The sequence below is a fragment of the Ambystoma mexicanum genome, chromosome 5p (assembly GCF_040938575.1).
Source record: "Ambystoma mexicanum isolate Mex_15411 chromosome 5p, UKY_AmexF1_1, whole genome shotgun sequence".
In the NCBI taxonomy this organism is placed as follows: Eukaryota; Metazoa; Chordata; class Amphibia; order Caudata; family Ambystomatidae; genus Ambystoma; species Ambystoma mexicanum.
In genome coordinates, this window is record NC_090930.1 from 538,784,590 (window position 1) to 538,799,545 (window position 14,956).

At 42.7% G+C, this 14,956-nt stretch overlaps 1 protein-coding gene across 4 annotated transcripts in view; it reads left to right on the forward strand.

The window, feature by feature from the left end:
* SYTL4 (synaptotagmin like 4) overlaps nucleotides 1–14,956 on the forward strand; it is a 1,339,985-nt gene that overhangs the window by 708,984 nt on the left and 616,045 nt on the right. The window lies entirely within an intron of this gene.

Here is a 14,956-nt window from a genome sequence, read left to right on the forward strand (position 1 = left end):
AATGATTGCCTCCTGAAACAGGAAGCTGCACGCTGTTAACATTATTGCACAAGGTACAATACTGAAACGCGACAAAGGAAAGGGGCAGAGATTGCCTGCTGGGAAACCAAGCAGCCAAACTCTAAACAAAGGAATTAAACAAACACAAGTGAGGACAAGAACAGTAACAGAAATATCCAGAGAAGAATAGGAAGCCAAAGTAAGCAAGGCCATCTTCAGGACATTGATTATTTCTGGAAGATCAGTTTCATTCCCCATTGATATAGATTTAATGATCTAAAAAATACACAATACATTTATTATAAAAAAGAGATTGTGCTCCCCAAATGATTCTTCAGAGGTGATGACTCTTATTTAATATTACAGACTCAAGCACCACACCCACCTGTGGTCCATAAACTGTGAATTAGGACGTCTGAGCATGGGCTACTGGGTGTTTACATTTTTGACATCCAGTATCAGGATCCCTAAAGAAATAGGGAGAACAAAGGACTAATAACTGTTCCATCGTTTGTTTGGAATGAATTAATTCAACATTGTGCAGACAAAGAACTTACAGAAAGGACACGTCTCCGTCTGTGTCTTCTGTGCGAATCTCAAGCTTATGGAGACCAAAGGTAGCTACCCTCAAATTGGGTCGACACTTCAGAAGCAATTTCTGTCGTGGTTTCTGTGAAAAAAGGCAAGATTTTCAAAATCCGCTTTTATTTTGTTCCTTAGTATTTGAACTTGATGTTTAATCTGTTTGTTTCAAGTATAGCTTATTTTACAAATGTGCGTCTCTAACAGTTAGTGGTGCATCTTAAAGTGTCTTTTGCTAGACGTCGTTAATTAGAGCTTGATTAACAGCTCGAGTACGCCAGCTCGAGTAAGTCACGTGTTCTGTCATGTGACAGTTCTATACACCATCACGTGACCTCCTAAGGAGGAATCCTCACAAAGGAAACAGTTTTCTAACGAGACGTAGCACGGACCGGCTCGTCTGCCAGGAACAATTCCAGCAAACACGCTGAAAAAGGTAAGCCACATAGACTTCTGCTCTCACGCGCTTTAAACTAGTGCGGCTTTTATAAAATAGACACACTAAGAACTAACACCATTATGGTACGGTAGAGATGCCGACCTGCTAATTAATTTCTAATTAATGGCGTCTAGTGCGGCTTTTATAAAATAAACACACCGAGTACTAACACCATTATGGCATGTTAGAGAGCCCGACCTGTTAATCGAGCTCTAATTAACGGCGTCTAGCAAAAGACACTTTAAGCTGCACCACCAGCTGTTAGAGACGCACATTTGTAAAATAAACTATACTTGAAACAAACAGATTAACCATCAAGTTCAAATACTAAGGAACAAAATAATAAAAGCGGATTTTGAAAATCTCACCCTTTTTCACAGAAACCACAAAAGAAATTGCTTCTGAAGTGTCGACCCAATTTAAGGGTAGCTTCCTTCGGTCTCCATAAGCTTGAGACTCGCACAGAAGACACAGACGGAGACGTGTCCTTTCTGTAAGTTCTTTGTCTGCACAATGTCGAATTAATTCATTCCAAACAAACGATGCAACAGTTTGTTCTCCCTATTTCTTTAGGGATCCTGATACTGGATGTCTAAAATGTAAACACCCAGTAGCCCAAGCTCAGATGTCCTAATTCAGTTTATGCACCACAGGTGGGTGTGATGCTTGAGTCTGTAATATTAAATACGAGTCATCACCTGTCAAGAATCACTTGGGGAGCACAATCTCTTTTTTATTACAAATGTATTGTTTGTGTTTTTTAGATCATTAAATCTATATCAATGGGGAATGAAACTGATCTTCCAGAAATAATCAATGTCCTGAAGATGGCCCAACACTCGTATTAGTGACCACCTCAGACTAAGGTGGTACATCGCTAAGGGCCGAAACATATGTCGACCGCAAAAGGAAACCTAATGTATTCTTTCCTATGTCATATATGCATAAAATCAATAATTGTTATGCTCGCAGAATATTTAATTTGATTAACCCCGTTATTGTAGAAGTTTTGTGTTGTATGAAAGATATGATTGATGATCATAAGATCAATTGTTGTAATGTGCTTTTTAAGATGTTTTTATGAAAAATCATTAAAAAGAATTTTGTTTTGCAATAAATGCGTTCAGCTTAAATAACTGCCCCCATTTAGGTGACAACCTTACTTATCAAGAAAGTAGTCTCATCTCACCCTACCCTGTGTTACATACAAGACTTCTAGAGAGGGGTAGTCAATCTGTAACGCATTCTAAAATTACATTGCTACCCTCCCTTAAAACAGATTTGACCCCCCGTTAACAAAAAATTAGGGAGTACCCAATTGTTTATCCCACAGTAAGCAAGGTTCAGGACCAAGACCAGGAATCAAAGGGTAAAAGCAAGAAGAAAATATGAATGCAATGGTTCAGGAGGCTGGAACTGCAGACTAGAAACTAAGGACTGGAATCAAGGAACAGCAGATTGAACTACAGACCAGGAACACAACAATTTAGGACTGAAACTCTGGACTAGGAAAACAAGGACTGAATTGCTGACTGGTAACAAGGAATTCAAGCAACTGTAAATTTGGACTGTATTAACAAGGATAGGACTGCAGACCTATAACAAGGAATCTCAGGACTGGAAGCTAAAGCCAGTGTAACGCGGACTATCAGCATAGAACGAGGAACTGCAGGCAAGGAACAAGATAATAGATGGTAGAGAGCAGGGAGCTGCAGACAGGGAATAGAAGACTGCAAGCAGGGGAGCAGGGCTGCAGTGCAGGAAGCACAAAGGTGCAGGGCAGAAGGCAGGGGAGTGTAGGCAAGGCAGCAGGCCTGCAAAACAAAGAGCACAGGGCACTGGAAAAGGAGCAGGCTCTTGAAGCAATAGGACACAGAAATCCAAGTATCAAAGTACGAGGGGCTGAGGGCGACCTAACTCCAAGAGCTGTGTGCTACTGCAGGCAGCTTCTTAAATACTGACTTGCCCTGTGCTGACGCAGGCTCATTAGCAGCACCTGGAGCAGCACACCTGAAAGTAATCTCCCTCCTCCCTCTTTTGTCCTGGGAAAGTGAAAGCAGCGCTGATCTCTAATTCTTCTGAGGATTGTAGTTCTAAGACTGTTGCATAGGAATAGCCAGGGAATGTAAAGTGCCACACGGTGCATTATGGGATATGTAGTTTGTGAAATTAAGTACCAAAGTCTTGCAAACGGAAGGTAAAGACGAAATGATGAATGGGTATTGTCCAGGGAGGATCATGGAGATGAATGAGTCCCAAACGGTCCACAATGGGTGCCAATTGGTGCTCCAGTTGCACAGTCGTGACAGGGGTTCTTCCTCATGTGTAGCGTGCTTTGCACTCTCTCGATGTCGCACGTGCCCTAAAGTTTTATATTGCATGTACAATAGAATTCCACCAATCAAACTGTTTGTGGCGTTTGAACCTGTGGGCAAAGGCAAAGCGCTGGCAAAGTCTTCCATTTCCAGATGGCTATCAGGGTACATTTCACACTGCCATCAGCTGGCCAACAGGTCCCTGCCAGGAAGACCAAGAGCACACTCAACCAGTCCCCTGTCCGGTGTTCCTCTGCTTGACATCTGCAGGGCAGCCAACTGGAGGTCTGTCCATACCTTCACAAGGTTCTTCTGCATGGATATGGATTCCACAGAGGAGTCCAGAGTTGGCCAGGCAGTGCTTCGCAACTTATTTGCATGAGGTGAGTGTTCCAGGGTGAGTTTCAATTGCTTCTGTAGAGTTGCACCGCCTCCCATTGGTTATGTATATGTACTGCTGTATAATCGTATTCAATAAGCATGTGAATCCATGAAAGATCCAATGCTGGAGAAGGAACACGTTACTTACCTGTAACTCCAGTTCTCCAGCATTGGTATCATTCATGGATTCACATGCGACCTTCCCGCCTACCCCTCTTTGGCTCTTCTTGGTTCCTTCTGCAGGATTACATGCGCTTAACAATCTGAAGATGGCCACCACGGGTGGAGCTAAGCCAGTCTAATATCATTGGCTTGGGCAGTACCCAAGGTGACAGTAATAAACTACAAAAGTGATGGACGGTTTTAAGCTTAAAGCTAAACTGCTTTAATATTATTCCCAGGCTGATAACAGGGAATATTCAATAAGCATGTGGATCCATGAAAGATACCAATGCTAGAGAACAGGAGTTGGGTAAGTAACTTGTTCCATATTGGAAGTTGAGTCCTCTTAGCCTCCTCTTCACTGCATCAAATGGTTTATGCTAAATGTTCACCTCCTGAGGGAAGTCGGGAAAGACCAACAGCTTGGCATTAGCAACATAGTAGGAATTATTGTGCCTCAAATCTGGCACTGCATCTGTGTCTCAAATTCAAAAACATTGTTCCAGTAGCCCTGGGCAGGGCTCTGAGTGGGTTTCGCCTTCCAGGAAGGCGTTCTTTCTATGGCGAATAACCACTTAATCTGGAGAATCTCAATTTCTCAATGAACAGTTCCTTCCAGTGTCACTGCTTTTTTTTCCGACAACCCAAGTAGGCGCACATTCCATCTGCTTGTTCGCCCCTCTGAAACCTTCGTTTTATCTGCCAGGGCTCCTGTGGTGGTCTTGTGTTGGTGGAAGCAAGTGATGTGTGCACCTCTCCCGATCTCTGCTCCATATCTATAAACAGTTCACTGACTTTTCTTAAATCCCAGCTCACCAGCGAGATACTCAAGCTGCTTCTTTCCTCAAGGAAGTGCAGTTGTTTTCTTGTCACCCATTACATAAGGGACCAATTCACTGGAGGCAAAGCCGCGCCTGTACAATTCTGCATGTGTAATGTGCGTTTTATCTGAAGGCTATTAAATGTTCTCCATTCCCCGTCTAAACTTCTGCTTGTTGGTCTGTGGCCAATGAATTAAAGATACATTGGGCCTCATTAGGACCCTGGCGGAGAGGGTTTTACGCCAGCGTAGTGCATGGCGTACCTCTCCGCCATACTACGAGTTCCCGTAGCGCCATGGAGGTTTTCTCCGCCTGGTTTTACCAGCCGGAGAAAACCATGGCGCTACGGGACCTCGTTGTTAATTACGCCACCGTATTTTACGGTGGCGTAATTAACTCCTTCCCCACTCCCATTATACCCTATGGGGCAAGAATGGGAATGGGGAAGGGCAGAATGGGGATTGGGGATTTACCGCTCCGCCGAGGTCGGAATGGGGCGGTAAATCCGCCAACCCCCATGGCGCTATCGGCGGCTTTCCGCCATGCTTCGCGGTGCATTTAGCACCGCGAAATCCGCCTGGGTCCTAATGAGGCCCATTATGTGGCCGACCCAGGTTACTGTTTACAATGCCTCTTTCCTAACTTTAAATGCTGTTCCCGAGTGATGACTTTATGGGAGCCTCACAGGTGGGATGGGGGTGCAGTGTGTCTCTGTATGATGGTGATTTCTAAACACTAAGTTTCCCTTGGCCCACCATCTTGCGTGAGACCTAAAATGGCCACCAAACTGCAGTGGCCCCTCTGGAGAAGCTGAAGATCACGCTGTGAGCACTCCAAGACCTGACCGCTACAGCAGCAGATGGAATCTACTTCAGTTCTGTGTTCCTTGTTCCCCTAAGCACCCCAAACACTCCAGCTGTGCGGAGAATTCCCCCCCTTACAGGGTGCTCCTGAACCATTGTGAGGAGACCCAGAGGTAGACGGTGTTGGTGCTCTGTCACTGACGCAGCTCCTGCTGCCATCCCCACTCCATGTCCCTGCCGGGCTCTGTGAGGAGAGGTGGGGCTGGTGCTGGGCCGATGCTGAATCCACCTTGCACCTAGGGAGTTCCATCCTACAAAGAGGGCGGGCTTGTTGATGAATATAATCAGCACACTCCTTTGTAATTTTCCAGGATCTCCATGTGCTGTCAGCGTGACCCTATGAGCTGCGGATTGCTCCTGACTTTTTTTTTATTTTTTATAGCACACCAATGTTTGCCTGACTTCTAATGCAACCTTGTGGTGCTATGGCTATACATGGTGTGACCAACCATATGTTACTATGTTTTTGCTGGTCACCACACAGTGCAAGGACATTGGTGTACTGTGCCACAGAAGTAAAGGAGTTTCACTTGACCATTTGACTTGCTGTCGGCCATTCTTAACACATAGTTTACTTTGGGGAAACTGCTAATAGAATGTTCTAACTTTGATATATATGGACAGTCCATTTGTTCGCTACCCAAAAACCACTGTTAACAAGGTTCCTAGATGTTGACCCCCCCTCCCCCCACAACAGTTCCTCCTATCATTTGCACTCATACTTGGGTCTGCCTTCCCTTTGCTGGGTAATGGATATTTCATGAGCTCCCCTCGAAGCAGAAAAGACAGAAATAGCTGTGTTTGAGGGATATCCTGCAATGCTGGAACACAGCAAGAATCCTTGGCTGTGTCGAAGAGTCGAAGCTAACTCTTCAATACTCCGACGACAATGACTTCTGAAGTGGCGAACCCCGAACTGCTAACATAAGCAGATATCATTAAAGTCCTGGAAGATGTCAATTTGAAACTCCTGCTCGCATTTCAACACCAAACAGCTGAAAGATGACCTTTGAGAATTTTCACTTGCAGAGATCTGCACCAGTGCCAAAAAGGTGTAAGAAAAAGTACACCTCTCTTAACAAGCTATCCAAGATATTTTGTCCAAACATTATTCCAGTGATGCTCAATTGGCCTTGAATTCCATTATGAGGATATAGAAAATATATATCTGAGGGTGAGAATATCCACACTAAGAACATCATGGAAGGTATCCAAGTCAGTCACCATCAAATACGGCCACCAACTCTTCCATTAGTCCCTACGGGGGCTTGCGGAACTCTTCCAGTAATCGAAGAAGCTAGTCCTACCAAAAGGCAGTGGCAAATCTGTTCTTCCAAGACATAGTGTGGTGTGAAGCTGAGTGAAAAAAAGGATCCTTAGTCAAGCTAGAAAAAAAAACTCCATTGAGCTACGTTTCATAACTTCAATTTTATCAGGACTCGGTACAGAATGCTCTAATGAAACAAAGGGCCCTCTACTTCACTTCAGTAACAAGGTACTGAATAATCAGTAAGTGTGTTATAAATGGCTGTACCTATTTTGCTTCAGTTCACTTGGTAACATTGGGTTAATAAATTCAACACTGAAGAAGAGGGCTTGAATATCCTACACTTTGACAAGACCTCAGAAGTTCAGCCACAAAGGCAAAGATCCTTGCAACACTGTGGGTGGCGTGGAGAAGGAAGGCGACCTTCCCCGGTTACATGAAGGTGGTTCATTAACTCCAACTAGACCCGACGTACTCTTGGTACCCAGGATGCTGTCCCTGTGGATAAGGTTTTTCAATTATTATGGCATCATCTTACAGGTGATGTTAAGGATTTCAATCTGGCGACATACACCTTGGTCTCAGCCTAGTATGTAGCGCGACTGAAATGCTTATCTTTTTATATTGTAAAGATTCAATTTTGAGATGGTGCACCACTCATATCACACACCCTTTTCAAATACCCCGGGCCACGATGGACCATGAACCAGGCTGGTTGATAAAATGTGATATTTATTTATGTATTTATTTATTTTAAAATTCAAAAGAAATCCTACCATTTTTAATATGGAGCAGCAATCACCAATGTGGTGATGATAACAATAGGAATGTAAGCAATGCCCTTAGTTTAACCTTCTATTGATACATATACAAAACACCAGGGAATAAAAGCACTTTTTGATTTTAGGAAAGATAGCACTCAAGTTAGGATTTCCCCCTGCAATGTTCCCTCAACCGACAAATAATCAATTCTGAATGGATATGAAGAACAGCAGGTAATCGGGAATAATGCTACCTTCCCTCCCCAGATAAGAGTGAAAAACGCATATGAAACCCCTGCATTGTTAAAAATGACACTCGGAAATGGATGAATAAAAATAATGTGTGTGAAAACCTTGAAGCAGATACAATTCTTCACTAAAGCAACAATGTAAAGGTACAAACAATCACAAGCAATGGATTAGCAAAAGCACACAGTTCGAAAAATGAGTGGAAGATTTAAAACAGTTTGCAATAAAAATGACGCAATGGAAACGTTGCAAATATTTCCGTTTTCCTTGTAAAATTACTAAAACAGATTATTTGAAAAACTGGTGAAATATTAGGTAGGGAGATAGATATATATCACAGATATATTATAGAAGTGAAATTATTTCTCTAGCTGTTAAACTGAATGAGAGAGACCAGATAGAATGAGGTGCGTTTTTAGAAAAATCAGGCAGTGAAAAACAGAAAAGAGGCTTTAAAATGGATGGCAAATTTTACTTTAACTAGATTTAATGGCTAAGAAAAAGAGGAATGCCACCCGTGAATCTCTGAAGTTACACTGCAGTTGTAACCCTTCACGTAGTGTACCCCGTTTCCTTCAGGGAAAATGAATTTTTTTAATCAAAATCGCTAGTGGTTTATGTTCTATGCAAAACCAAAATGAAGAGAAAATCGGCGCTAACCCTAGGAATCAAAGGCAGGGTTTTACAAATAATGCAGACAATTTTAACAGGATATCGGGGTCGGAATAGGATGGCTTAGAGAGGGGAACTAAGAACAAAGCAAGGCAAACTATACTATGGATTTCTATGGGTTTCTATTGATACTCACAGTCCACTTTAGTTTAGGATTTTTGGACAGTCAGTGTTCTGGTCACCACACGGATCTAGTCTAACAAAGGACAGCCGGACAAAATCAGCGGGACAGGATCAGCTGTGCAGGGACTGGATACTAAAGGATAGTTCTGGTCACAGGATGGCACAGGTACCTCTGGATGCAGTTATTTGGCAGCAATTGTGGGGGCGCAAGCCAGGCTGGTATCAGGAGGCTTACCACAAAAATACCACTGCTTCTCCCTTTGGGTATTGGGATTTTAGAATTGAGGCCTTGCTGGAAGGGTCAGCAATGCTTGGCCTGGTAGTTGGATCAGGAATCTGGATCAGTGCAAGATGAAGGAAACAGGACGCTGCGCAGGAAATCAGGAACAGAGTGTCTGGAGTCCTGTCAAGGACCCTTTATATAGAGTATAGTGACATCATTGACTATATTGCTGGGCCGGCTTAGCTAAGCATGCCTTTAAACAACTGGATTGGACAATCAAAGTTGGTTGCCTCGCCTGGGTTGTACCCAGTTTAAGGTTGTATATGATGGAAAAAGACTTCCCACAGACCTTTTTGCCAAAAATCTGTCACATCAGTATTTACACTTTTGTACAATGGTGGCACCTTAATAAATTGCATAATCAGGTCACATATTTTATATAAAGGACAGCCGTCCAATCCTGCAATCTGTGAGACATTATTTTGGACTGTTACTACTTTTTGATCATTTTAAGCATAAAACGTTTGGCTTAAAATTCCATAACTTTATACATATGTGGGGTTGATCATAAGGTATGCAAGTATAAAAATGTACATTTGGGACATGTATACTTTTCTGGTAATCTGCAATATTTTGTTACTTCTGTTCCCTATGCAGCAATGAAACCTATGACATTTTAAAAGAAAGGCCATAAAATTACTTCTAAACAGTGAAATATTTACATTTTTCCAAAGTCATGCTGCAGAGATAAGTCTTTACATTTGTATTCATACGTAGTTCTTAGCACCAAATGGCAATCATGTGTAAGTCATATATGGTCTTAGCTGGCAAGCAAACCCCCTGAACAGCAGGGACGCCATGGAGATCTTCCTTGGCGCTCCTTGCAGAAATCACAATCACATGCAACATTCTGTTCACATCTCCTTGTCCCCGAAATCTCATTGTCAGTGAGCTCAGCAGAGACAAGATTCTTCCCCACCCTGTAATTATCCTGGGGTTGTTATTCTCTGCTGCAAGTTTTTATGATAGTCCCCTTCCCCTTGGGGGAAGTTTCAGCCTGCCATCTGGAATAACTCTTTTTAGCTTGCAAATTCAGCACGGTTGGTTCAAAATCTTCATTTCCTGATTTTTGGGTCCTGAATTAAACAAACCTAAGGAAAAAAAATAGCTTGGGGGGTGTACTTTTCCCAGCAACAAAATTTCTTCACATTGCTAAATAAGGCAGGCTTTCGTTCACAGTTTATTTTTAAACAGGCCATTTTTTTTCTTCAGTCAGCAAAGCCCATTTTTACACGTGTTGAAAACTGCTAGCATTTCTTTCTTTAAATTAGGTTTGGCAGTTCCCTCAGATTCCACACTGTCTTTGCAGCTGTAGTCATTTCCTTGAATGCAGGAGTTTTATCTGAAGCATAGATACATTGACACTGACCTGGCTCAGAGAGTTAAAGTCTCTTTGAACTGCTGAGTCTGGATACTTTCGGAGAGAAATAAACGTGTGTTCCTGTGAAAGTGAAGTTGCTTCTTGATTTCAGAGTTGGTTTCACTGGGCCTGTCACTCAGGAATTATGCCTGGTTTTGGTGAAGCACAGTGAAATAACCTGGGCCTGACAGGGCCTTTTTAATCACAGTGGTTTCAAGGAACAGAGGGAATTAGCGTCAAAGCCGCATTTTTTAAAGGTGAAAAAGGGTTTCTTTTCAATTGATATTTTGGCTTTTGCAGCAAAGCAACACTGCTTTTTCCACTGTCTTCCTTTTGTTTATGTGGGAACCCACTGGCAATCTCCTTCAATGTGCCCCCTGGTTCCATCCTGCCCGATGTGTGCTTGGCAGGACGGTGCAGCCATTTTTGTTGTTGTTGCAAACCGCAGTTTTGAGCCATGGCGCTCACAGGAGCCAGAGTAACCCTTTTGTGGTTGTTTCTGCGCAAATGCAGCTTAGTGATGTGGGGCAAGGCCGTTGAGTGGGTCAATATATCCCACAGTGAGGGAAGGACATGTTTCATTTCTTTTTACTATTCATGTTTTTTTGACGTTTGTTGAAGCTGATTTTCACTTTAGGCCATGGTTTGGAGCTGCAGTTTTTGTACTTTTTGGGGTGCTCTCTGTATTCAGGGCACGTTGGCTCTCTTGATAGGTGCATATTTTGCCAAGCAGTCTACATAATTCTGTTCAAAATTTACTTTTGGGTTTCTAATCTTACGTTTAGGTTTTTTTTCTGTTTCAGATCTTTTCTATCAATGTATTTTTGCAATGTTTCTCTATTCATTTCGGGAAAGGGGATGTCCAGATGGGTTTTTCTACCTCCCACCTTAACTAATGAATCTTGGCAAAGAACACTTCATCTGATTGAGGGTTTTGGGATTCCCTGTTGCAGCCAATTTCCTGTGATGAGAAAAGATTTAACACTTTCCCCATGGCTAAAATATAATCTTTGAACATTATGGACCTTCACACACACGCAAAGCAGAGTAATTCATGGAAATACCGGTTATCGAGCTTCCCAATGTTATAGGACTAAAGGAAACACAATTTTCTCAAAATGGTTCAGATACAAGCTGTAATTACAAATATTTCAGGCCTCCCCTAAATCCAAGATATCTGGAATCTTAATTGCTTTTCACAAGGGTAGACCTTTTTTTGCTATCTGATCAACTCGCTCACCAATAACAATGTCCAACATAAGGCACCTAAGTTTCAGCAAGAACTATTTTTGTTATGCACCCTTGACAGACCTGCTGGTTTTGCTATTCTGTAAATCATTGTTTTTGGAGATCTTATATTCTCCTGGGACCCTTTCTTCGATAGATATAACGAGTCGCGTGATTGCATGAATGCTGCCTGCAAAGTTGGAAAGTTCTAAAGGAAAAGTGCTGTGACAAGACTTTTACTTTTTGCACACATGAATCGCAACAATTTTCCTTCTTAGCGCCTCCATCCTAGTTAATATTTTGCAGTTTCACATATGTGGAATTACTATTTCTGATCATTCCCCAATTTGGTTGACCATTCATCTATCCGAGAACCTTGTAAATAGGGGGCAGCCAGTCTTTCCCTGATGTCTTGATAATAGACCCTGTCATAAAAGCAGATCATAAAAGCAGATTGTGCAAACAAAATAAGCTACATTTTTCTTTTTCTGAGCATGCCTTTGTACACCAACAAAAATACTGTTAAAATTGATTTCTTTAATTTGGGCCAGTGGACAGGTTTTAGGAGGCCACCCTAGTTGATGGTGAACAGGGAACAGCGGTTAGCCAGAACCCAATAAAGGTACGTGGATGAGAAGTCAAGGCTTGGGCTTAAGAGAGTGTGAGCAGGGTTATGGGCCCTAAATGAGTCCACGCCATAGAGCACACAATAATTCATTTAGTTGGTTTTAACAATACAACTATTTATTATAGGCCTTCTGAACACACTGGAAAATTAATCTAACAGGTAGTATTATTACACAACACTCTGATACAAATATATACAATCACCATAGGTTCAAATAGGTATCACGTTGATTCTTCCCCAACAGATGTTTCAAAGTAATTCTTTTTGAATTTGGGTGTGGGGTAAGTGGTTATAAGGGGTGGGGAGGTGGTTTGGCTAGGGTTAATATAGGGAAGGAGGGATCCACCCAGATAAAAAAATAAAAAATTCAATGAGTTTAAAAAAAATAATTTCGGCAAAAACAATTATTTCTTGAAAACTCATGTCTGTAAAACGACATAGAACCATTCAAATATGCGTCAACTAACTTGGTTAGCAAAAGCAGGTATGTTAGATGTAGTCAATGATGGGTCCAGATCACAAGACAATAGCCTAGCTCAAGAAGCACAAACCCTAAGAAGAATGGGGCCATGTGCCCAAAAGTCACAGAATCCACAATGTTTCTCACCAGAATTCAATCTGTGTAGGCAGGTTTCAATAGGCTTGTGTTGGTGATAGTTTAAAAGTTCTACAACAATTTTACCAGAGGGATGTATGTGTTTTCCTTTCTTCCAGACTCAAGGCTAACCCAGGGGCAGGATACTCGACCCATGTTCGATGAACAAAAGGTTAGTGCAATGGAATAAGGAAATAAAAGGACTTGTTCCCAGATGCAATGCATTTCCTTGCACCCCCTGACTCCAATTTTCCCAGATGCTGATGTGGATCGTCTGGGGAACGATCTTACGCCGCCGTTGGTTCTGGTGAGAGTGACCATGAGTTCCGTGTTCGAAGATTCCTCTAGTTGGGTGCTGCCACAAGATGCATCCTCTGTCTATGAAGATATGTAAGCACCACTGATGGAGGCCTCTTCAGAGGTTGGAGGAAGGTGAATTCCAGGGACGGTCTCTGCACACAGGCAACGACAGGCATCTTTCCAGTTGTGGTCACAGCAGCTGCTCCAGTCCAGATTCCTGTGAAGATGGAAAGCTGAAATCCGGGAAGAAGGCTACTAGTGCACAAGCTGATGGCCACCAAAGTTCCGTACTTCAACATGGAATGGCAGGACTTCTGGTGAGGTAGCCCACAAGAGAGCTGACCAGTCCACCAGACAGTCCAGGCACACTTCCGAAAGATCCGAATGGCAGGATCCATGAGAAGGCATAGAGACAAGTTGGCCCCACTAGTCCAAGAGCTGAAGCCCTGCTAAGGGTCTTTGGGGAACACACAGAGGAGCAGGGCACCACTGGGCTGGCTACTGCAAGGGATGCCGGCCACATCAGGAGTCGTCTTCAGCATGCTGCTCTTCTTCGAGGGATTCTTGGCTCCAACGATGATTGAAATAAATAGTTGTAGAGGTCCTCTTCTTATCCAAAATACGAGCTGGAAGCAAGTTCAAGCCCACCAGTGGTGAGGATCTGCACCATTCAAGCATGCAAGTGATGAGATTCTTTCTACCATGCAAGTGATGAGATTTGGAGATTTCTTGGCAGTGGTAGAAGCCTGTTATGCCCACCCTGTGATGAAATGTACAGTAAATTGAAGGGGTTGAGTGAGATTTGAACTTGCATGGGGCACCAAACAGTTCGCCACCCATCACCACCCTTTGTCTGGGCCCTGAGTATTGAAATGTTAGCACTCGAAATAAGAAACCATGAAGGGTTCCTGGGGGTTCCTCTTGGAGATCCCACAAAGTGAACATCTTCATTGATGAGATTCTGTTGTCACCAACCATACCGGTCTTATGCAATCTGTTGGACTGCTTAAAACAAATAACTAGTTTCAAAATCAACTATAGGAGGCCATGAACCTTATTTCCCTGGGTGCTCAATAGGATTAGTTATCTAGGATTATAGTGCACTGCGGGAACAAACCCGGTATATCAAGCAAACTTTCCCTCACTGCTCAGACAACTCCTGACACAATTTGCAGATGGAGCACTTGCAAAATATCCTGGTTGGGTCACATTGGGTGTCTCACAATTAATCACGTTTTAGCCCGCCTACTATTTCTTTCCGAAGCCCTTCATACAGCTCCCCCGAATCTTAATACACTACCTTTAAACTTCACTTCTGTGGAGGAAAAGCTCCAGATCTCCAATAAACTTTTGAAAGCTCCTAGAGACCACGATGGTCTAGCTTTTTTAGATTTTGAGAGGCTTTCAAGCTGTACAGCTACACATTATTTTCCAGCGCTTCAGGGACATCTTAGATAAAACATGGAAGTTGATGGATCATGCAGTTGTTGGCACTGCTGTCTGATTTTTGGGGTTTGAAAAAAGACTTATGCCACATAACATGTATGTCAGCCCTGTGACTAGGGCCACGGCTAGTGTCTGAGACCTCCTCTCAACTAAATTGAACCTAACCTCATGCCCCTCTCCTTTCATCCTAATTCATTACACTCCTAAATTTACTCTGGCCTTATGGAGACCTGATAGATGGTTTTCGTACCATATGTACCAAGGTTCTGTGTTCCCGTAAAGCAACATCCTATTGATCTCCTCCCTTTATAGGTTGTTAAAGTGTGAAGCAATTGTTTTTTCTGGAAGAACTGGAATAACGTCTATTAACAATGAGGTTTTGTTGCAGCTATGAAACATATGGGTTCTGTCACTTCTTGATTCACATAGAGAGAGCCCTGAACTAAATGTATCTATGGGTGGCATCTAACGCCTGAGAAATA